A 23,581-nucleotide genomic window follows, 5' to 3' on the forward strand; every position below is an offset into this window, starting at 1 on the left:
AGCAAAGAGCAGGAATCAGCTGTGAAGAGCCTACAGTCAGAAAAGGAAAGAACAAATAAGGCTGGCGAAATTCTGTTACGATTACAGCCGTACACAGACATCAAGCACCTATACGAAGATGCAGGGAGCTGGAATTGAATCCATGCCTTTTATCTCTCCTTCCAGAGCATAAAAACCTACCAAGCTCAATGATAGCTGAGGGCACTCAGCACCTTGTAAGATCAGTCCAGCAGGAAGTTCATCTTCATAATAAAGCTATTGAAAGCCAAATATCACTTTCATTCGTAACGGTGTGAACCCACAAAGATGCTTTATTTCTGTGGAGACCTTTAGAGTGGGATTTGGCTCCAAAACGACTGAGTTACGTAAATGGATGAGTTTGGTAAAGAATTTTAACTAACTTCAACAGAGCGCCGTTGGATTTACACCAGTGTAACAGTGTACGTGTCCTTGTACGACTAAAATAAAAGGCTGTATCAATTAGCTTCCCATGCTGTCTCCCGTAAAAATAGAAAGGGCTGTTACCATCACAACATAAACATTGGAATACATCTTGTGTACACTATTAAATAAAAAGATGTATTGCATGATTGCTACAATTTTATTCTTATGTCTTTTGGCCAAAAAGAAAATATGGCTTTAATATAAGTTTACATCTGCGTGGTATTACATGCATGTAAAACAGATGTAACCTAATTACATTTTCATTTAAATTGCTAAATAGCTACTTAAGTAAAAAGCTAAAATAACATACAAACAACAGTTACTATAATAACAAGTGTACTTAGAATTAAATGAAAGGGATCAAAGCTACAGCATACAAAATTTGAGCTGGTCTTTGAAAAAGATACAGTGACATAACAGCGCTGTATTGATTTACTCAGTAATGTAATGTCTCTGCAAACTCAGCCAGAAGACACTTCTCAGTTTAGCAGAGACATATGGGGGAAAACCCAGAGTTTACACAAAGACTTTGGGTCTCAAGATTAGACATACCCTACTAGCGATTATGTAGCCAAATCCCAAATTGGAAATTAGAATACCCATGCAATAAAATCAACTTGATTATAGTTTTAGGCAGACCTGTCTGAACTGTCTGGACTCAGAACTCATGTCATAACAGTGCAATCAGAGTCTGCCTTTTTATTTTCAGTAGAGACTGCAGTCTTAAGAAGAGATACTGTATTTATTTCTATCTCTGCCTATGCAAACATGTTCACTACAGCTAAGTTTGGGGGACTAATCAAAATATAGTGAGTACAGTGGAAAGATGAGAAATCAACTCTCTTGGGTCTTCAAGAACTTAAAATATATTTAATTTTCATTCAAACATTTTTAACAGAAAGGGCTAAAATATCAGAGCCTGGACACAAACACAAAACTATGAATTGCATTGATAAAGCATATTTAAGTGTATGCAGATAGTCAGGAAAAAGACATACAAATGCAGGATTCTGTATTCCCAGTATCACCCTCAGTAACTTAAGACACCAGTTACAATGTATGAATTTATTTCCATTACATGCAAATAGTATGCACATAACCTCTATTAGTGTACAACTTTAAGGAAGCAATCGTACATTTCTATCTGCCAAGAATCCTAGCTTTTAATTACCTTATCTGTTCACTCAGTATTTGATAGAGTTCACCTTCTGCATACTTGTCTTTCCAAGCCAATTGTGCAGGCTTTTATAGGTGGGCAGAAGGCACTGAAATTTATATCTACTGCCATGAAGCAGCTAATATGTTAGGTTTTGCGTGTACATTTACACTTTGCTAGACTATTCTTTGTATCCAATTACATTTCTATTCACTTGTTAGGTTGCATGTGACTGATGAAGGTTCAACAAGCTGATGAACAGAACTTTGTAAAAGAATGCAGAAGCATGTCGATATTTTATATTAAACAAACAGTTGAGGATATTATTGAATATTTTTTCAGAATAACGCTGATATAAACATTGTATAGACTGATGCCCTCAGTACCTGTAGGCTGCTAATTACCATTTGACTTGAATTAAATATTGTTCTCTTTAGAAATGCACTGAGGAAGGAATGATGTGCACTTGTTGCTTTGCTAAAAAATGAAAAGACAATGACATTTACACATTTCACTATGAAATGAACCCAAACAGCACCAAGGTACCAGCTTTTCAGAACCAAGAAAATAATTGAAATGTGAATCATTTTCACATCTTCTGAGGTCTTAATTTTCTTTATTAGTCTCTTAGATAATTACTTACAAAACATATGAATTTATTATTCTGCTTTCCCCTAATCTGGCTGACACTAACAAGTCCCCTTACAAGGTTTAACAGGGAAATTCAGCCACCAGTTTTTGCATCTTACACAGTTTGCTGTGTGTGTGTGTGTGTGTGTATATATATACATACACATATATATATATGACATCTATGAAGTTACTATTTGCTTAAAAATAATATCTAATTCCACAGCATCTACGGATTATTTTTTCTGAAATTGTTTTGTTGACACCACAAACAGCATCAGCCTAACTACATTCCGGTTTAACTTGAGGAGGCCACTCCGTGATAAACCGTTTCTCATCTTCTCATTGTGTGTCTTAGAATTTAAAACCTGGATTAGAGCAAATTCTAAGGAATAGCGCAGCTCAAAGCATGTTTAACCTATCAGCAGTTCTGAAGGCAGGAGAACAAGTTGAGGGAAGAGTACAAGCTATTCCCATTTATACAAACCCATATGTAATTTACGTCAGAAACCTGGAAGTTGGTAAAGCGATCGGAGACACATCTGAAACAAGTCCAGCTCCCAACCAGGTCACCAGAAATTCAGATTACTCAACATTTAACTACAGGTACTCAGTATACATCAAGCTTGAGTACTGGACACAGGTGAAATTCTCATTTAGGTTCCTCAAAAATCTGTATCCCTTATTTTATGTCTCGTTAATGACCTGCATTCCTCTTGCTTTTTTGCATCTAGACATCACTACCAGGAAATAACTATGTACAGAAAATTAACACATAGTATACACTTTGATTCTGTATAAAAATCAATGATCTTCTAAACAAAAGCTGAAACCAGGACATATTCTGCTCTTAAGGCACAAACCGTTATGGGGGAATATGCAAAGTCAGGAAGTAGATCCAAGTTCTCTTTGTTGCGCCATTATAAACAAGAAAGCAATAGGATTACCTGCAAGTGCTATCATTCTCATTACTCTACCTTAAAAAAGCCCTACACATACGATCACCAATATTAGGTGCATGAAGGTTTTGAAACAAGGGTTTGTTATCCTCTGGCATCCTTTATGCTACCTAGAACAAGCAGGGATCTGAGCTGATGATAGCAGGCTTCTGAGACTGCAGAAATTCCTGGCTTCCAATACATCATGTTGCACACCTCTTTCTTTTGTGCACTAAGGCTAAATACATAAAGATTGAAGTATACTCTTCAACATTTTGGTATTAGACATGGATCAACTAGAAAAAAATATATGTTTATCTTGCTGAAGCACTACTGTTTCGTTGCTCATTTTAAAGAAATTATCTTCATTAAAAGAAACATGAATTAACTTGCCAGGCAGATGTTATTCTGGTGTCTCTTCTGTGAGGTCTGGATAGAATAAATCATCTCTCTGAAAACTTCCATTTTCTCTTAAGACTGAAAGCCTTATATATTACTATTTACAGAAATCTTATGATCTTTTGTGATCTTTTGAAATAAAAAAGAACTGTTTTTTTTTTCTCCATTGGAAAAAAAGCAACAGTAACTACTTTTTCATGAAAGGTTCAGTGAATGCAATAATATGCATCACAACACTGACACTTCTAAAGGAAGAACCAGCCTCTGACCCTATTTTGATGTGCCAACGTAACTTTAGTGCTTGCATTTTTAAATATTTATTTCCTTCATAGATATTTTATGTGTAGATCTCAATCCCTATGCAGTAAATATTCTTATTTTCACATTAGCAGAAGCCACGACTAACATGATGCTCTAATATGAAAGACCTTCCTTCTTGGAAATCAGATTGTTTTCTGTCTTAAGCTCAGAATCAAAGGCATAAAATCATGTGTGCATTTGGTGATGGACAGACGCAGAATCTTAAACATGCAAATGCTTCACTGAAATGCTGAATAAGAACTTTTCTTTTAATGGGGGAAATATATATGTTTTGAATCCTTGTAGTTTTTAAACTCTGAGATAATTTACATCACTTTCCAGCATAGCTCGATTTCTTATGTATATTAAAACAAAACTCTGTAGTTTTGTTTGCCTGTTTTTTTTTGTTTTGTTTTTTAGTATAGACAACTACTAACAGCAAGTCAAGCAATTGACCCAGTGAAGACCTCCTCCCCCGCCCCCATTAACAAGTCATCACATTTTCAGATGAGAGTCTCTCCCTCTCAAACCACTAAGTACAATTCTGAATGCTGCCAGCCCTGAAGCCAACAGTTCTGCCCAAAGTCTGCTAACCACCAACTGGTAACTGGCATCACAGTGGAGCTGCCATTTTTTATGTAATACTTTGTACACAATTAAAATCAATACTATCTGACAGGATGAATCTTTACCAAGAAAAACATTATCTTCTGGCAAAAACTGCTTTTCATAACACAAGTCAAGTTACCCCCAAGAAACGTACACACTTTTGTTCCTTAATGGTCAATATATTCCAGTAACACGTCCTTTTGATCATACTTTGTGTCAGCTAACTACTAACCTTGCCCTTCACACATTTTCTTTTCCTTTTTTTCTTCTCTTTTCTCTCAGTTTTCAATCCTTATTGGCAAAGCTCCCCCAAAACACTGATGTTTATTATCAAAATAAATAAATAAATAACTTTAGATCTCAGCTTCTTCAACCACCACTTCAACTTTTATTTTTCCTACATCCACTGAATGCCAGTTTAAAACTACTGACTTAAGTTTCAGAAGACTACTTTAGAATACAAGATGAACATACAAGAACATACAAACTGTTTACTCTAGCAATTTATTTAGGAGTGGACATATGCAATTATGAGCTGATCAGATTGTTTCCAAGAAAATTAAGAAATTTGTCTCCTTTCTCTGTGAAATTTAATGTTGTAAGACATATTCTTCCTCTTGTTCATAACAGTCAGTGATGTTCCTTATTTCTGTCTCTCTTGTCCTTGCCACATATTGTATTTTACCTTAACATCATACAAGTCAGTATTAAGTTACTAGTTTAAGTAACTTCCTACTGAACTTTTAGAAACTTACCCTACACATTCATATGTTATATTTATATAAAATGGCTACACCCAAGATAACACACTTCCAGAGAAATACCCAACTCAGATAAAGGAATACATAAGAGCACAATCTTTATGGATTTTCCTCAGAGGACGCAATAAAATATCAAACTTAACTTTACCTGTTTTCATTTGGGCTTCTGGAACCTGCGGAGATGGAAAAGTGTTCCCAGGAATTGTTTCTTTGCTTGACTTGCTTGTTCCATGAAATAGGCAGTTACTTTTTTTCCCCACATGTGCATAATGGAGAAGATTATCAATTCCCAGATTTGCAAAACAAATTTAGAATTCATTCACACATTTTTAGATTTCACTTTATTCTTTCTACATAAATCTGTTGAAACAAACCTCTGCCTAAAAAGCTAAAAGAAATGTTATTAAGTACCACGTGGAAAAAAGTCTAGCAATTTCAAAGACAAAATACGGAGACAGTAGCAGGGATAAAATGAAAAGAATTAAAAAAACAGAGATCCTTCTGGGACCCTTAACGTTTTATGAGAATAGCCTTAGTGAAACATCTTCGAATGTGTAAATGTAAATTAATTGAAGAAATTGAATCTTTACCTGCATAAATTTGTAACATTTAACAATTAAAACCTAGTTAAACATTAATGATCCAAAATTTAAAACGTGTCCCCTATTAACAGGGATGAAACCTTCTTCAGTAATCAATATTAATGAATGGAAAATGTTCAGGTAACAAAGCCTAGTGCATTAGTAACTATTGGGGAACAGGAGTTTTTGATAAAGTTTTCTATAATCACAAATGACTCCCCATTCTGTTATGCATCTTGTGTAAAGGAAAGCCTGCAAAGGATGATTTAAAGAAAGACTACGAATTCTGTATGCACTCTGGAAGATCATTCATCATGAGGGATTATTACCATACACAGACTAACAACATGGTATCAGTAGTTGACCAAGGAGCTCTTAAGAAGCTAAAGAATGATATTTGAAGCGAACCACTTATCACTATCTAACATATGCCTCTTGTACATGTGTCAGTGGCAAACTCACCACAGCCAAAATTGCTAGTCAGCAATCTGAAAATGAACCTCCAAAGCAATTATAAGGTGTGTTACACTGTATTCTGTAGTTGTATCCTGTATTTGAATTCATATTTTCATACAACTGCTAGCAATATCTTCTAAAATACATAGACATCTTTCTATTGAATAATATTTTTCTGTTTTTATATATATACACACACAGACACATATACATACTCTACATACTTTTTTTTTTCCAGTGGCTTTTAAACTTTACATATGGTCTCTTTTTACTTTCCATGTGCAATTGGTTTATTTCCCTCCTACACTTTCATACTTCAGGAAGAATGTGACCTCAATATTTTTAGTTCCAGGTAAATCCACACAAAATTAAGACTTGATCTTGAAGTACTCTTCATTCTGACACCTCTGAGAATCAGTTCAATTATTAATAGATCCTTTTTCAAGCCTCGACTCCTGTCCTTAGCAGTAGAGGAAGAAGATAGGTATAGAAGAAAACAAATTCAGGCAAAGAGAAATGCAAGTCTGTTACTGATGGATTTTCCATCCTGGGGGCCAGCATGTAAACTGCAAAACCACTGTAGAATATCCAAAATCAAATCTCAAACCTGGGGGTCTAGCAGGGCTTCTAAACATTAATGTAGACATTACTGAACTGAAGGAAAGGTGCTTAAGATGGATATACAAACAACCCTAAATAACGCAGCATGAAGATGCTTGCCTTTTTTATCATAATTTCCATCAAGGGTATCATCAAGACTTTGAGATGACCTGAAAAAAGTGACAGGGTATCACTGAGCTAGCATTATCTCAGGATTTATAGCTTTGCTGTACCACCAGAGGGCACACACACATACAACTGAAAACAACTAACTGGAATGAATGAAATGTAAGTAGTTCTTTGTCTCTCCTTAGCCTAGAGAAGGAATAATGCAAACAACCAACTCTGAAATAAAAACATGCTGGGAGTAGTATTTGGGTCTTAAAGTCATAGCAATCATGCAGAGAAATTTTAAGTCACTTCTACTAAATGGCACATACCAGACTAACCTTAGCCTTCATGTATGGTGCCCCAAATGACCGAAGATCTGGCCTAACAAAAAAAACAAAACCACACCATATCCAAAAGCCGTCAAAAATCCCATGGAACTTTCTTTTACAGACCCTGTGTCCTGTCCAACATTCAACTGGAGTTAGGCTGCCCAGCAGCAACTTCCTCCGTAATTTCACTAAGTCAGTTTTCTTCTTTCTGCCTTATCTACACGAGGAAGGTGTGGGCTGGCACGTGTGATGTGATGCATTCTTTGTCAGGTGGCACAGGGATATGGGATCATTCAACATAGTGTGTGTCAGTCATTTTCCTTTTGAATAGTGTATCTATATACAGCATACATTTGACTCTTGCTGTGCCATTAAGGACCATGTAAAATATTTTGTCTTCATATAATCATTTTCATGAAGTGATTAACTTAAAATTTAGTAACTGACCACATAAGGCAACCACAGAATCCATTTAATGTGAAATCCTCTCACTGATGATGTATCAGATATGAAACTGCTAAGAACTGATACTACACTTGATCTTAGCCAAAAGGCCAAGAAGCAATTAGACAAAGCACCTATGAGCATTAGTACACTTCCATACCTTACAAATCACACAGAATCACAGAATCGTCTAGGTTGGAAGAGACCTCCAAGATCACCAAGTCCAACCTCTGACCTAACACTAACAAGTCCTTCACTAAACCGTATCACTAAGCTCTAAATCTAAACATCTTTTAAAGACCTCCAGGGATGGTGACTCAACCACTTCCCTGGGCAGCCCATTCCAATGCCTAGCAACCCTTTCGGTAAAGAAGTTTTTCCTAATATCCAACCTAAACCTCCCCTGGTGCAACTTTAGCCCACTCCCCCTCGTCCTGTCACCAGGCACGTGGGAGAACAGACCAACCCCCACCTCGCTACAGCCTCCTTTAAGGTACCTGTAGAGAGCGATAAGGTCGCCCCTGAGCCTCCTCTTCTCCAGGCTGAACAATCCCAGCTCCCTCAGCCGCTCCTCGTAAGACTTGTAAATCATTAACATTTTTAATATTTCATCCTCCCAGAAAAGCAAAGAAATGTACCAAAAGGCAATCTTCAGTTGCTAATACTTAATAATAGCTGCTAGCTTAACAATAGGCTGGCTTGGTGACAGAAATATGTTCACAGGAGAGAAGTTTTCCAGTCATTCTGGAACTATTGATTTCTGATAGTCTGGCACTAAAATGAAATTACGTCACTGTACGCAAAGAAGCTTTCTAAATATTAACACAAAGGTCTATATACCTCTTCAGTGGCCTATATATAAGGAGAAGTCTTGCTGACACAGCTCTAAAAATTAACTTCTCCATAAGTTTTCTGTGGTAGTCCAGACAAAATACAACCTCAGTTTAGAAAAGATACTTGGAGTTCCTTTGCATATGCACTGATCCCATGATACCAGAACTCTGCCTAGCAGAGACCATGAATATCTTCCTTCTCTTCCCATGGCAGTTAAATAAACGCTGATCTGACTTCAGTTCTACCTTCTACATTCAATGGTGTACACAACTAAATGAAGATAAAATTTTACGTCTGGAGATGCTAGACATCTACTTAATTGGAAAATACTTATTACAAAAAAACATTTATGGCAATTCCTACATTTCACTTCACAAAAAATACACAGGTTGTTATAACCAAAGTAGAAACAAAAAAACATTCAACTGAGGAAGTAAAACAAACTGATTTATATGAACACAGTGATGTTTTTCTAAAGGTTAGATGCCAAAGCATGAAGAACTACACAGTTTTGGTTTCCATCCTCAAGGCAGACATACTGGAATTAAGAAAGGCAGAAAGAAGATCAAACAGCATGATCAAAGATAAGGAAAGGGCTTCTTCTGAAGAATGATTAAATACAGTAAGACTGCTTAGCATAAAAAAGTTATCACAGTAAGGAGACACAATGGAACTTGATAAAATCATGACTGAATGAAAAAACTTACTAAGGGAATTACTTTTCACTATTTCCTAATATAAGAAACAAACGAGCAAAAGGAAATAGATTTTTTTTAAAATACAGAATCTTTTGTAAGTATTAAAAGCCAACACAAGTCAAAAATGATTGTGCAATTTCACTGAGAAAAATACCTGTGCAGAACCATTAAATGCAAAAATATAATCTTTGCAGCACAAATTAGCCCCCAGTCACTGAAGCTGGATCAATACCCAGAGAGAGAATCACTATATGCTTCTCTTATGCTCATTTTCTTCTTTTGGTACCTGCTGTTGTCCATCCCTGCCCAACACTGAGCTGGGAAGATCTTTGGTCTGAGCTGGCATAGTGCTGCTTGCCATGGGGAAGGAGAGCAGCACAAGGGAGTTTTATAGCTACACTTCAACACCCATTTTTTCCCCCTTCATTGTTCTTACTGACAGACACGTTCTTCTTCACATTATTGTATTAAAACAACAAACAGAGACAGTATTGAAACCACAAGCATACATGCTACTTACAAATTATTCTTGACTTGCACGAACGTGGTGTTCGGAGTGCAGGTACTTTGTATTCATGACGCACATGCACTGATAGTCGCTGAACAGAGGACCACTGGGAGCAACTCTGGGCACTAATGAGCTGCAGCCGAGGTGTAAAGATGCAGAATTGTTCCTAAGCAAATATGTACTGTGGAAGGAAGTTTGTACAAAGAAATAGGCTGCTTTCCTGAAGGGGGAAGGAAGGCAGAGTCCCTAACTTGCAATTTTTATGGAGGAAATAATCCCAAAACAGGTGTCTGGCTCAACAAAATCTCTCCTTCTTGACTTGCTGCCTTCCCTCCTCTCTACCACAAGAAAGACTTCTTTATAATAATTTATCTGTTATTCTACAGAATGTTTTCAGCCTTGCTGAAGCCTTCCTTAAATTACACATGCACATGCTTAAGTTATGAAACTATTCAATATACTTGCCAATAGTTACAAAAACTTTGATATGGAAAAAAAAAGTATCAGGCAAGAAAACATGAGTTTAAAGAACCTAAAATAGCTCACAGGGTTGTAACTGTTCATAAGAATGAATTTTTATTCAGAAAAAAAAAAAAGACAAATGCTGTCCTTTTAATTATCAACATTTATCTCTGGGACAAGACCATCAGGTATATAATATAGAAGATTCTTTTAATATAGAGGACAGATGGCAACTTCACTCCTGGGACTTACTTAGACTGCCCCAGAAAAAAGAAAAAAAAACACTAAAAAATCCTATAATTTTAAAAGGCTTTGAGAATTCCCTGAGGACTGCAAGTCTGGATACAAGAAAGCTGGACTGCCTTGTTTGCAAGCAAATGATAAAGCATTCAGGAATGTACAGGAACTCTTCAGGACTGCAATGTACAAAATTAACTTAAAGAGTATGCTTCCTTGCAATCTACAGTGGCAGCACCGTATGCAACAGACTTTCTTTTTGGAAACTAAATTATGTCAGAAGAATTTTTGATGATGTCACATGTAAATCCAGTATGGCAGATAAGAACGCTTAGGAAAGATGTAATTGGTTTGTTTTGCAAAATAAAAATATTTCAGTGAAGTAATAGAAACCAAGGTAACAGTTTAAAAATAATTCTACAAAGCACTTCAACTTGTCTTAACTCACACACGCATCTCTATATGCACGTGGCATTTCATAGGCATGTTTCATACTTCACTTACAGGGTGTTAATATCATAAGCTGTGAATCAACACTTTTTTCTCGAGTGTTAATACTATTAACGTCCTGCTGGGTAAACAGCCAGAACCAAGCCAGTGTTCTCAACTGCCTCTGACAACAGTGAGCCTTCCTATCCTTGGTCTGCAGCACAGTAAAACCATTTGCTTTTTTAAATATTAATTTTCTCATGGAAAGACCAAAAGTGTAAATAAAAGAAGAGTTTAATAGTGGTCTAATAAAACTCGAAGAGATACTTCATGTGATAGCATTAATTGAATATTCTGCAATTGCAGAGTAATGTGATTATTACTGAGGGTTTACACGTCTGTAAAGAAAAAAAAAAGGCTGGAATCTAGTTGACTAAACTGTGCTCATCTCCATTGCTGATGCTTTGGGCCACAAATGAAAATTTCCATCTCAGTTTTCTTTACATTGGCTTAAAAAGAACAAAACAATAAAATGTGTGATTTTTTTCTTAAGCCTTTAAATGTAAAGAATGAAATAACGCAAATATTTTTCCTCCTTCAATTTAGACCAAAGTTTCCAAACCACAGTATTTTATGCTACACGATGCACCCTTTAAATAATTGAACCATTTGGCTCCATCCCTAAGTTAAAAAAACATATAGAGCAAGCACAGCCATCAATACAGGATTTGCCCCTCTCTGAATTAATCCAATTATTCAAATGTCAGTTATAACTGTCAGAGAGCAGTTCCTTGGGCTGGACCAAACTGTTAAAAATTAAAACTGTTTTACCTCGTTTAGTCTCTCTGCCTTTTTAATGTAAAATCCATGGTCTTGACAAAAAGTTGTGGGATTTGACACCCAATGCAACACAACCCTATTTCTGTCATACATGCATAATTCACTTTGGAAATTTGCACTTGCTTTAAAATATTACTAAAATATACATGTAACATATGCTAATTCAGCCGCACTGGCTTGTAAGCTCCAGCCACTAGGTTATATGTAAACTTTGCCAAGTGCATACACTGTACATAAAGGGATTATAAATGAAAGAAAAGATCACTGTCCCTAGCTCTCAGTTTCCAGCCTTGGCCAAACTGACAGCCCCAAATCCCAGCAACATCTAACATGCCCTTCCTGTGGAGAAGACAGCCTGTTCTCAGAGTCTTAATTACATCCCAGCTGACTGCCCAGCGTTGCCAAAATCAGGCAACAAACGATGCACCTTCACTTGCAATATGGTCTGCTAAACAGACTCCCAGTCACACAGAAAAAAACTTTCACAACAAGGAGAAATAAAGGGACAAGCTAGAGAGGGAGGGAGAGGGCAAGCAGCTATCAAGACAAGGAAAAAACCTCTTCCCGGGCTCCCTGGGGACTGGCGAGCAGCAGCATGTAACAAACAAGGCTATCCCTCGCTCAAAACAACCTCACAGCCCAAGGTGCCTCACGCCAAGGACTGCTGTTCTCCAAGATGGGCCACTGGAACTAAGACTCGATAGATTAATGATTGTTAAGGAAGGCTAACCAACCCCACACTGCTCAGGCCATTATAATTACAGAAGAACAGCATGCCACATTCTGCAATCGCAAATGGTATCATATGTTTTCCTGGCTGCCTTGCAGGAGGAGCTTTATTTACACAGATGAAATGCGAGAAGTGCAGATTTAAAGCAACAGCATTATTTTGAAACGAGAATTAGCAGAATTGCACGCCTTTACAGATACCCACAGACCCGTCAGAGGAGAGCTGCTCCAGCCTGCAGGCTGACGACCACCAAAGTGCCTGCAAGGACAAAACTCCCCCATCCTAGCCGAGGCTGAGGGCTACGCTCACAGCATTTACAGCAGCCCCTTAATGAAATGAATTCAACTTTACCCAAGTGCTGATAAAGCACAGAATTTTCCTAGGACTGCAGGGCTTCTTTAGAGTCCGTGAAATGAAACGTCACTCTCACTAGAAGTGCTAAGGAAATGTAGAGGTTATTTGCTATTGATTCACAGAACAGTAATATCAACATTATGCCAATTAGCTCCCACAAGATGGACTGCATACTTTCACAAAAGTTTATGATATGCAAACATATCGCTACCTCCTAGAAATAGTAGGTATGCATTGATATTCAGGAAGTTTTAGCTAACATCATTTCCAGAACAGCTTCCAACAGTTACAATATTTTGAGTTACTCTAAGTCACCAAGGTATCTTATTTCTCAATAAAGTTAGGTAGTTCTACCTACCAGTCACATGTAATTTTTAGATTTGTATCCTTCTTAAATACACATTTGATATAAAAATGATACTTGTATTAAAACAGGTATCTCCCCCACCAGTTTACTACTCCTTCAATCTTATTCTTTCCCTGTCACGTTTAAACTTTTACATGATGGACCATCTACAAAAGCCAAAGAATTTTTGCAACCGACTTCATTGGGAACAAAACTACACCTGCAAAAACTGGCTGTGTACCACTTGAGCAGCAAGGACATGCCACAAACAATAAATCTTAATGCTTCATGACTATGAGCAAAAGTATCTCCTGAAATAGTTACAGATTAGCCAACCTTATTGACAGGACAGAACTCAAATATAATAATTTGCACACAGCTTTGTTCTGCATTTTTTCCCTTTCCAGCACTTTATACAAAAGAAGAATGATAGAAATGACTATAGTCAATCACATTTAAGCTCAGGATTACATTTATTACCTTTTAATATAATATTCAGGAGAATTCTTAAGAACAGAAGACAATTTTCATCAATACCTCAGACAGAAAAATTCAGCTAAATTTAGAAAACTGAACTTGATTGAAAGTAACGATCCTCCTATTTTAGCACAAAACTAAGTCTCATTCTTACATTTTCATCTTCAGCTTTGAAGCCTATAAACTAGGATGCAACCTGCCTACTGAGACACAGGTTAGCACCTGGTGCTTTGCAGAACCATCAAGTCACAGAATGGTTGTCATGGCTTATGTACAAGTAGTAGAAACATTTATTAATTCTTGCATATACTTGTTGCTAAGTATTGGTAATTTCTATATTGGCAATTATCCATATTGGCAATGTGGATACATACTTTTTTTTTCCTCTTTGTCTGTCTCTGTCGGTTGCCATTGATGTCCAAGATTTTGGTGCTGCAAGTTCTAATTTGTAGGTTATTTAATTTCTGTAAATAGCCCTAAGGATCCAGCTACAATGTCTGCTTAAAACAGTAAATTCTACACAAGGCAGACTTCACATGAACTACGCAAAACAAACGGAGAGTACTTCTTCGAATAAGCAGTACACATTTCTGAATACTCTCCATCAAACTTAGTGGCCTATACTTTTGCAGATCCATATCCCATTTTCATTCAACTGGAAGACTGCTGCTGCAGTGGGGACAATGACAACACAAAAGTTGTGCTGGGGATGTAAATTCATAGACATCAGAAGGTGTGAGGAATTAATAGACTATTTTTACAAGGTGAAAGATTCTGAAATCTTCACAAAGATGTAGGTCTCCTTCTGAATGCTGTGTAGACAGGCACGTATCTTTTTGCTGAGTCACTCTGAAGTTCAGTATTAATCTCTCTTGTAAAAATACAGCAAGCAGAAGAACCATATCCAAGCCCATTCTGGGATGAATGGAAAGATCATGAGCAATCCTATTTCACGAAATCCAATCCCGTATCACCAAAATCCTCTTTTAAGAAAACTGACATGATTTTTGTTGGCTGTTGTTAGCTGTAAAGGACAAACTCTAAAAACAGAGGACAGATAACACCTAACAATCAGAAGTTCCCTAAAACTCTATTTATATGCTGTAGGAATGATATTTGTGAACAATGAACACTTTCCTAAAGTAATATTAGCTGCACAGGTACACTACCAGTCATACAGAAAAGATGTGAATCAGGTAATTCATGGTTATCCACTACTTCCAGGATTAAAGATTAACTGCTTTACTGTTTCATCCAGCAGATACAAGACATTTAGGAAGACTTAGTAAGGTGTAAAACCACGGTTAAGAAGTATAACCAGCATTTATCTTCACAAAGCTGTATCTCTGCTGGACACCTCAAAGACTACTGGCATCTGATACATCAGACCATTGCATTTTCAATGTATATTACTTCTTATGTAGAAAGAAGGCGGATTCCTGAGAAGTGTTTCACCTGTGATGAAAGGGTCAAGTGCCTGCCAGACACAGAAGAATTGGACATAGCAGAAAAGAAAGATACTCATCAGTTAGAAATGGCAAAGTGATGTACAAGCACTGCCATTTCAGTAACAACTCATGTGGTCAATGTTTGGCCACTTATGCAGAATAATTACAGGTTGCCTGCTGCTCCTGCCACTTACAGGAACACTGACTTCAGAGTTGCAAACATTCAGCATCTCTAGAAACAGCTTTGCAACACGCACAGTAAGACTCAAACACCCCTCAACCCCAACCTCACCCCCAAAATAAAGTCAGAGACCTAGGAGGTCTAGCAGTCTGAGTTACAGTGCACCTAAAGCATCAATACACACAAGTGATGTCTGCAGAAGACTCGAGTTTTAGTGAAGACAAACAAGAAAGGTTCAAGTAAATTTGTCCCTTCAAACTACCTGTATAACTTCCTTACATAACAAACTTCACAAAACTGTAACAGTGACAAGCTCTAGGGGGATTGTTATTTACTTTTAGCATAAGAAGTCAAAGTATCTCTAGGGTGGAAGAGAGAATATAGGTACTCTAGGAAACCATCTTCCTTTCCTACTGTGCAAGAAAAATGATGCTGAAATACAGCTCCTAGGAGCAATGAGCTTTATTAGTGCACTAAACAGAAAAGTCAGAAATATTCAAAACTTACCTCTCACTGATCTGGAAACAAGGACCAAAACCTAGCAATGAAAATGGTGAGGAATTTTTCCAGTTCACTATGAATCAAATGCAGTATAAACCATCACCTGTTAAGGACAAACTTCTCAATGAATCATATGACAAGTATCCAAGAGCTCCTAAAGAACAGATTTTTCTGAAGAGAAAGGTTTTTTTCAGCTTGCTGTTCACTTTCAGACATAAAACACTAACACGGCACAGAAACCTCACAGCATTGGAAGTACAAGCCTAACATATGCCACAGAAGGTGGTGCAGAAACTTGTGTTACCATTGCATTAAGTGTACATAGCTCCTTGTACTCAAAACAACAGCTCTGTGTGTAACCTCACCATGATGCGAGGTAAGCACCCTTACAGATCTGTCTGCAAAGTTGTGCAGAAACAAGAGAGGGAAGTGAAATGACTGCTGTTTATATGTACTTCGGTAGACAGAAAATATGGGACACATTTTTTTTTCTGTTTGTTCCTTCAAACAGAGCTCAATTCCACTCCGCAATTTTGGCTAATTTTATCAATTGCATACAATTCTTAGAATGTGTTATTTTAAAATGCATTAAATCTTCATTCAAAAATATTTGTTTAAATTAACAATGAATAAAATCACAAAGTCAATTTTTTGCTTCCTTACTAAAAGGGCTTAGATTTAAAAATGCCATTATTCTCAGACGAGGGAAACGCATCATCCTACTACAGTATTCTATTAGCACAATCCTCGAATCCAGCCCTGAACATCCACTGAAATGTGCTTTTGAAGAATACACAAGATGAATGTCATATTCACTCAGCATCCATAAATCAACTCGTATAATTTAATACCTGTTGAAATTTTCCTCCAATTTATTATATGAAATAATAACATGAGAAGTAATTACAATAAAGAAAAAGTTCAGGTGCAACAGCATTAGTTCAACATCTAGGATCAAGTGTCAGTGGAGATTAACAAATTTCATTCATTTTATCTCCAGCACTGGAGACACACTGCTCCTAGCTTTAATAGTCAGGAATGTCTGTTAGTTAAATGACTTTGTAAAGGCAGTCAAGTGAGGGCAGACAGCGACAGTTTAATTAGGGAGCTTGCTATAACTCTATCTGGGAGCTGTAGGCACTGGACTAGAACAAGTGTAAAGCGGCACTCAGTGCTGACTAGCAACCCCTCTGTCTACCCTCCCACCACCAACAAAAAAAACCTACGCCAAAAAGGAACCAACCAAAAATACAACCAATAAAACCCCTTCACACAAAAACCCTTAAGAAGATACTTTTCACGGCAGGTTCCCTCATTTATTCTGGCGTCAGGTTGGCTGCAGGTGAACAGGAGCAACGTAACCGCGGCAGCAGAAGAAAGGTGAGGTTGAGAGAGCAATCATTTATCTTGTATTGATTTCTGGACACTATGTCCTAGATACATTCCAAGATAGAATGACAGCTTTCTGGTTTGTGTCAGTAAGGGAAGAAAATGACTACCACCAGTACCCATTGTTTTCCTATCATATTTCCTTTTAGAAACATGCCACGCTTAGATTTTTATTCAGACAAGGAAATCCAAACAAGTTTATCACAGAAAAGGAGGGTTAGAGGATGGTTAATCAGCCATTTGTCTTTGCTGCCGGGTAGCTGGGAGTCAAAGGGTCAAACCCAAGCACAATTGGACCATTTGGTTTTATCTCAGGTAACCCTACATCTCTGGTAATTGAACCCATTTCACTCGGTCAGAGTTCCTGTCACTCATATTCAATGTCTGTCATTACTGAGAAATGCTTCATGACATATTACACTGACAGAACCACCACTGCAAGACTAGAAGGAATCCCCAGGCACCAAAAGTAGAAGACAATGGAAGCTTCTTTCAGAGCAGTGATGTTTAACATTTTATGTCCTGACATTGTGACTGTAACCACAATATAACGAAAGTCTAGCAAATGGAAGATCAAAAAAAAATCCAGTTTATCTGCTTCAGGGACTAGCAGGCAACATCAGAAATAAAACAAACTGGCAGCTACAAGGTTACCTGCACATAACATTAAAACCCTTGCAAAAATTATATAGAGTATCTTATGTATAAACACATACACTTAGTGATGGACCTGAATATGATACTGATTTTATTTCTATTACACTTGCCTTAACTATAGCAATCCAAATCCTTTGTTTTTTCCTACAATTCCTTTACTTATTAGCTGAAAACAGAAAGTGTAATTTGCATGCCCTATGCTGTCAACAAGGGAAAACACCCCAGCTTTTTAAAACTTCTGAAATGATCCTGCAGGTCAAAATTTTATGTGCAAGGATGCCAAAGTTATCAGCACCATAGTCAACTTCATCAGGTACACTCAAAGCTGACTTCCTTGGACCACACAATTTTTTGCCAGAATCTCAATCCAGAGGCTGAAAATTCTGCAGATGCATTAATAGCACCTTAACTTTGTTAGCACGTTCATCAGAAGAAACAGTGGGTGGAAGCCTGGGAGACTTGGACCAGAAGATGGCGGAAAAAGCAACAGAAGGCAATGAAGATTTCACTGTGATCATGATGTGTTTAACTCCATTTTACCTCCTTTTCTAAATAATGTGGAAGCAACGTATCTAGCACATCATTTAATTAAATCTCTTCACGTAATTGATGTGAAAATTGATTTAATTTCACTACATTTGAAATTTCATTTTTAAGTGCCAGCTTTAAACTAAAGGAGTTACTAGATTCCCAGCACCCTTTGCTAGGTATCCAAGCATTATGATAAAAGCTATAAGCTACTATTTGAAGCAGCTTCTTGTACTGCTTTAGTGATGTCCAGACCAACCAGAGAAGTGAAATGATTTATTTCCATCCTGAGTGCCCTGAATGATAAATAAGCAGGATTAAGTTGTGCTCCCAAAATTGATGGAGGTCCAGAATTTTAGCTGAGATTAATGATATTAAACACCAGAGCTTCAAAGCTGAGACAAATATCAAAGGAACGCCAGTGGTGTGGACAGTTTACTTCCATCCAATGGTCATAATGAATTCCACACAGAATGATGGCAAAATATCCTTAAACTAGACATCTCGCATTTTATGAAATCAGTTTAGATTGATTTATGGAATTAAACCATTTTTTTCCACAGCTCTTATACAATTCGTTTTAAATAATGAGCTGCAAGAGCTGTGGGATAAATAAGGAACTTTAGCATTATTCACTCTCAGCAAAAGAAACCTGAGCAAGGAATACTAAGTAATCTTCAACTACGAAATTGCTCCATGATGATCTGAGAATACACTGCCTTAAGTCTATAAAAGTTCTAATATCAACTAAAATAAATTATTTCTAAAGCAACCCTTATTTCTGCTCTGCGAATAATCTGTATTTCATTGTGAAGTACATTCACACACAAAAGCTTAACTAGATTTAGAAACTACGATTTGCAGCCGTAAAAGCAGTTAAGATGTCCAATAAGAAATATATGACAGAATAGCACAATAATTCAGTCATTAATAAATCTGGCACAGTAACCCTTATCTTGTCACGAAGATAATACACCTCCAATCCTTCCATGCTGGATTTTTATACTATATTTATATACTAAAAGGCTTCTTAGAACCATATGCTTCAATTCAAAGCACCAGAACCCTACTCATACGTACCTGCTCTATTCAACCAGCTGCTTTTGCCCATTTCCCTATGCTGAATACTTTAAGCAGTGAATAAAACTCTGGATTTGGAGTGCTATGGCCAAAGAATCCAAATGAATGATATTCAGGTCTATAGCCTAGCAGGGAAAAATGTGTTGCAACAATTTTTCTAATGCTGCAATACCATTATCACCAAATGTTCCTGTCAAGGCATGGTTTAATTACCTTGGCACCCATGCCACTTATAATCACCTGTCATTAGCAACGATGCTTGCATCTGTTTACACGTCTGTCAGAAATGCCAGCCCAGATGAAGCCTAAGAATAGGACAACTTTTACTAGCGCTTGACCCCAGATGTGGAAAGGTCATCTTAAGGTTATCTAGCCCCAGAGTGAAACGTGTACAGTAATTAAAAGGTGCTTGATTAATTCTTTAGTTCACAATCAATTTCATTAATTCTATATAGAATTAGAATGCTCTAAGCCAACAAGAAAATAGCTATATTCTTTCAAAACTATTTCTTTTGTTTTCCTTTTTTTTTTGAGATAATTTTGTGAAAGTTCCCTATTTTGGCTACCCAGAATAGAGTTATTCGCTATAGTCCATTAAACTGTTTATTGATTAGTTGTTTTTCTCAGAGGTAACCTTAAACTGGGAACAAAGAACTAAATTCTACCTCAGAATATCTGTACGGGCGATGCTATCTTTAAATGTGGGAGCACAGCGAGCATGCGAATGAACATTTTAAAAAGCTAAGTCTTTAGGCACGGGACATTGTGAAAACCTCAGGTTTTGCTGGACCACAAATCCAAATGTTATCCTCAACCTGACTCTAGAAATGCGCATTCTATGCTGTCTGCTTTAATAACTGGTATTATTGGTCTTCTCCAAAAATTATGTGTTTTTAAGCTATTTCAAGGCATATCTGGTCTGTGATTTCCTCCACACAAAGTATCTTTCTATTGAGGCACAGACTCCTTTTCACTTTGCCATTTCTATGGATGACAAAGGACTTCTGTGGATTTGTAAAGTACTGGAAGTCAATAGTACTCTGGTCTTTGAACTCCGGTCAGCTATTGGGAGTTCAAGTTCATAGCAAACATTATGAAGCAGAAAACTAGATACTCATCTACTGCACAAAGAAATATGTACTACAGTCTGACAGATAAAAATATGAAACATGTATTTTTGTGACATGCATTTAAACTAGATGTTACTGATTGCTATGTCATCTGTTTTGCTTCAAAACTAATCACATACCCAGAGTCCCATCCTCATGTACACACACAGGTGAGGGACACATTCTATACCTACGGTTCATCATGGCATTCTTCTATTCATAGCATGCTTCTATTTTAAAGGTATTGACCAACAGATAACAATGATCTTCAAAGCTCCAGCTCTCAGCTGTAAAGAACTCTGTACTACACAGTTTTTGCCATACTGCTTTCTCAACATGTAATTTGCAAACATGAGGGTTCTCTCTCTTTCATTGTTGCACATATTGCCTAGGAATTTCATCCTGGAATTTCAAAGTGATATATAACAGAATAAATTGTCTAAGCTACAGCAAAAAGACCTATTTGGAAGTATGGAGCAATTAAAATCTGAGCCTCAAGTTATTTAATGTAAAAAGGGCAGGACTAGATAAGACAAATTCTGAATGATGTTCTGTCAAAGTCTGCTAGTAGGACTCATTAGGTATCAATTCAGTAAGCACACGAGGAAATCATGTGTGTGCATGCATGTGCACATTGAGGAGGCTAGTCTGGAAATAACATACCAAAATGAGGGAAAGAGCTTATTTCAATAAATTTTATAATTCTAGGAATAGGACTCCTGTAATAAAATGTATTTTCAATGTTTTTGTACTAAGCAACAGAAATACTCCCTATTAGCTATTCCTGCTATCTGGCAAATATCTCTACAACATGTACACAAATAAATCACTAAAGTAATTTTAAGGTTTTGTCCTGCAAAAAATTACTGCTGCAGCACTTACTCTTTGAAACCATAGCAAGTTAGCTGTGCATTTAGAATTACATAAAGGATCAAAGCTCCTAATACAGGGCAGCACCACCAGGGCAATGCCCCGCACAGAGCAGATAAGCACCTGAGCTTTCCTTTACCCAAGTACGTGTATGACATCGCTGGCATCACTGCATTCTAGCTCCTGTGGCCTGGACTGGAGAAAGCGTATTGTAGTGCACTGCTTCTAGACAGTTAAAGGACCTTCCACCAAGCTATTCAGCTGGCAAATTAAGAGTTTACTGCATAAGTATTTTCACATCTTTATAACGTTGTTGGAAGTAAAAGCTTGCAGATGTTACAGAAGCATGTAGCTGCAGTGAATATTACAATTTAAATGCACTTTTTTATCCTTGTAAGGATGCATGAAACAAAGCCAAGAACTCTTTGGCTTTACATTCTAGTGGAATCCAAACTGGTCTGAATGACTATAAATGCTTACTGTTTGTCTTGGCTCCCACCTATATCAGATTCAGACTGAAGAATCTTAGTGAAGAAATTATAAGGGATAAAATGGATATTTCTAAATTACAAGACTGCAATTCCAGTGGCTCGGTATATCAGTTTTCTGAATCATCTAAGCCTGCTGTAAAGAAATTGTGGGATCTGACAACAAAGGATCAAAAACATTTACTTTCATGAGCCAAAAGCTTCTTGCCTTGATTATACTGCAGATAAATTAAAAAAAAAAAAAGATCAAGATCAGTTACATTTTGTTAATGAGTCAAAGGGGTGTAGGTTACCAACAGCACGGTTACCAGCAGAATTTTAAAGTGCACTCAATTTAAAATGAATACAATTGCAGTTAAGTTAATCTAATGCTGAATTTTAATGCTAGAAGTCATGTGTGTGTTACTCAAGTGACTTGCAGGTTTGTAACATTAAAAATTAAGGGGAAGCAAGCACTGCCATTGTATCTTCTGTTTGATGGAGAAGCACAACACTAAGGACTGCCAGCGTATTGCCACTTAAAAACAGCACCCTTTGTCTGCTCGCCTTTTTCACCTGATATTAATGACAGCTATGTGGCCTGGCTGCCTGGCCAGGAAGACACGCCAGCCACCAGCACCACTCCCCGGCACGACCAGCTTCTGTTTCAATTCATGAGCCAATCAGTGCAGTGGGATTAGCAGGTAGAAAGACACAACCTATCATGCACGGGATGCACATCCAAACAAAAACTTTCCTCGAGGTTTGTACCAAAGCTATCTTGGTAAGAAACACCATAATCATAACTTGAGTTGTAACATAATGCTCACAGTAATATTACCAGTGATACAGAAGCTGCCTACAGCCAACACGCAGCTTGCCAGCCGGCGGGCATAATGCAGCTTGGGCATTTGACAACCAGAGGTTGGTTCTCAGCATCCTGGAGAGCAGGCCAGGCCGTGCTGAGGGTGCACGCGGGGTGGCAATGCACGCAGGTCAAGACACCCACCCATCAGCACAGCTCTGACTGTGAGCCTTGTTCAGGAGACAAAGCAGCATTTCCTGAGCCACAGAAAAGAAATGTTGACTGAACATTTGACAATATGCAAGCTGAGAAGCTGGGGATGATGCACATGGAACAAAACAGATGAATCATTTTCTTGCCTAAAGTGGACTAGAAATTCTACAGGGTAGGGACCCTTCCCTGTTCTTCTAATGCTCCCACACTTGGCACACGATCAACAGCTAAAACCAGAATGTTATTCATTTATCCTAGATTATCACTCCTATACCTTCCCGTAATACATGATGAACGTGACTAGAAGAGAGATGCATTAATACAATGTAATCCTTAAAATCCAAAAATTGAAAAAAGATTAAGACTAAGGATGCAAGGGTGGCAGGGCAGGGGGGAAGCAGAGAATGGACAATTTCAGGAAAAAATATATTTCCTCTTTAGGCCTTTGTTGAAAGCATTGAAATCTATGGGGAAACATATGAAGAAAAAAATGAAATATTTTTTCTTGGACTGAAAGATAAATAATTTTCTGAGTAACAGAAAACTACTGTTATTATTGTGATAGTCAATCAAAATATTTTCTATAGAGATTTCAAATGATACAGTAGTTGGCAATTACACTTATTTAAAAAATGTAATAAATAAGGAATCTACTTTCTA

The 23,581-nt window shown here is 37.2% G+C and overlaps 1 protein-coding gene and 1 non-coding gene across 4 annotated transcripts in view; both read right to left on the bottom strand.

Moving 5' to 3' along the window:
• The window catches only part of FTO (FTO alpha-ketoglutarate dependent dioxygenase), a 243,350-nt gene that overhangs the window by 95,574 nt on the left and 124,195 nt on the right, over window positions 1-23,581 (bottom strand). The gene's annotated exons all lie outside the window — the stretch shown is intronic.
• On the bottom strand, window positions 7,687-7,880 carry LOC118246623 (U2 spliceosomal RNA). The gene has a single exon (XR_004778189.1). It is a non-coding gene; the product is annotated as a U2 spliceosomal RNA (small nuclear RNA).

Source organism: Cygnus atratus, chromosome 12 (genome assembly GCF_013377495.2).
Source record: "Cygnus atratus isolate AKBS03 ecotype Queensland, Australia chromosome 12, CAtr_DNAZoo_HiC_assembly, whole genome shotgun sequence".
Classification (NCBI taxonomy): Eukaryota; Metazoa; Chordata; class Aves; order Anseriformes; family Anatidae; genus Cygnus; species Cygnus atratus.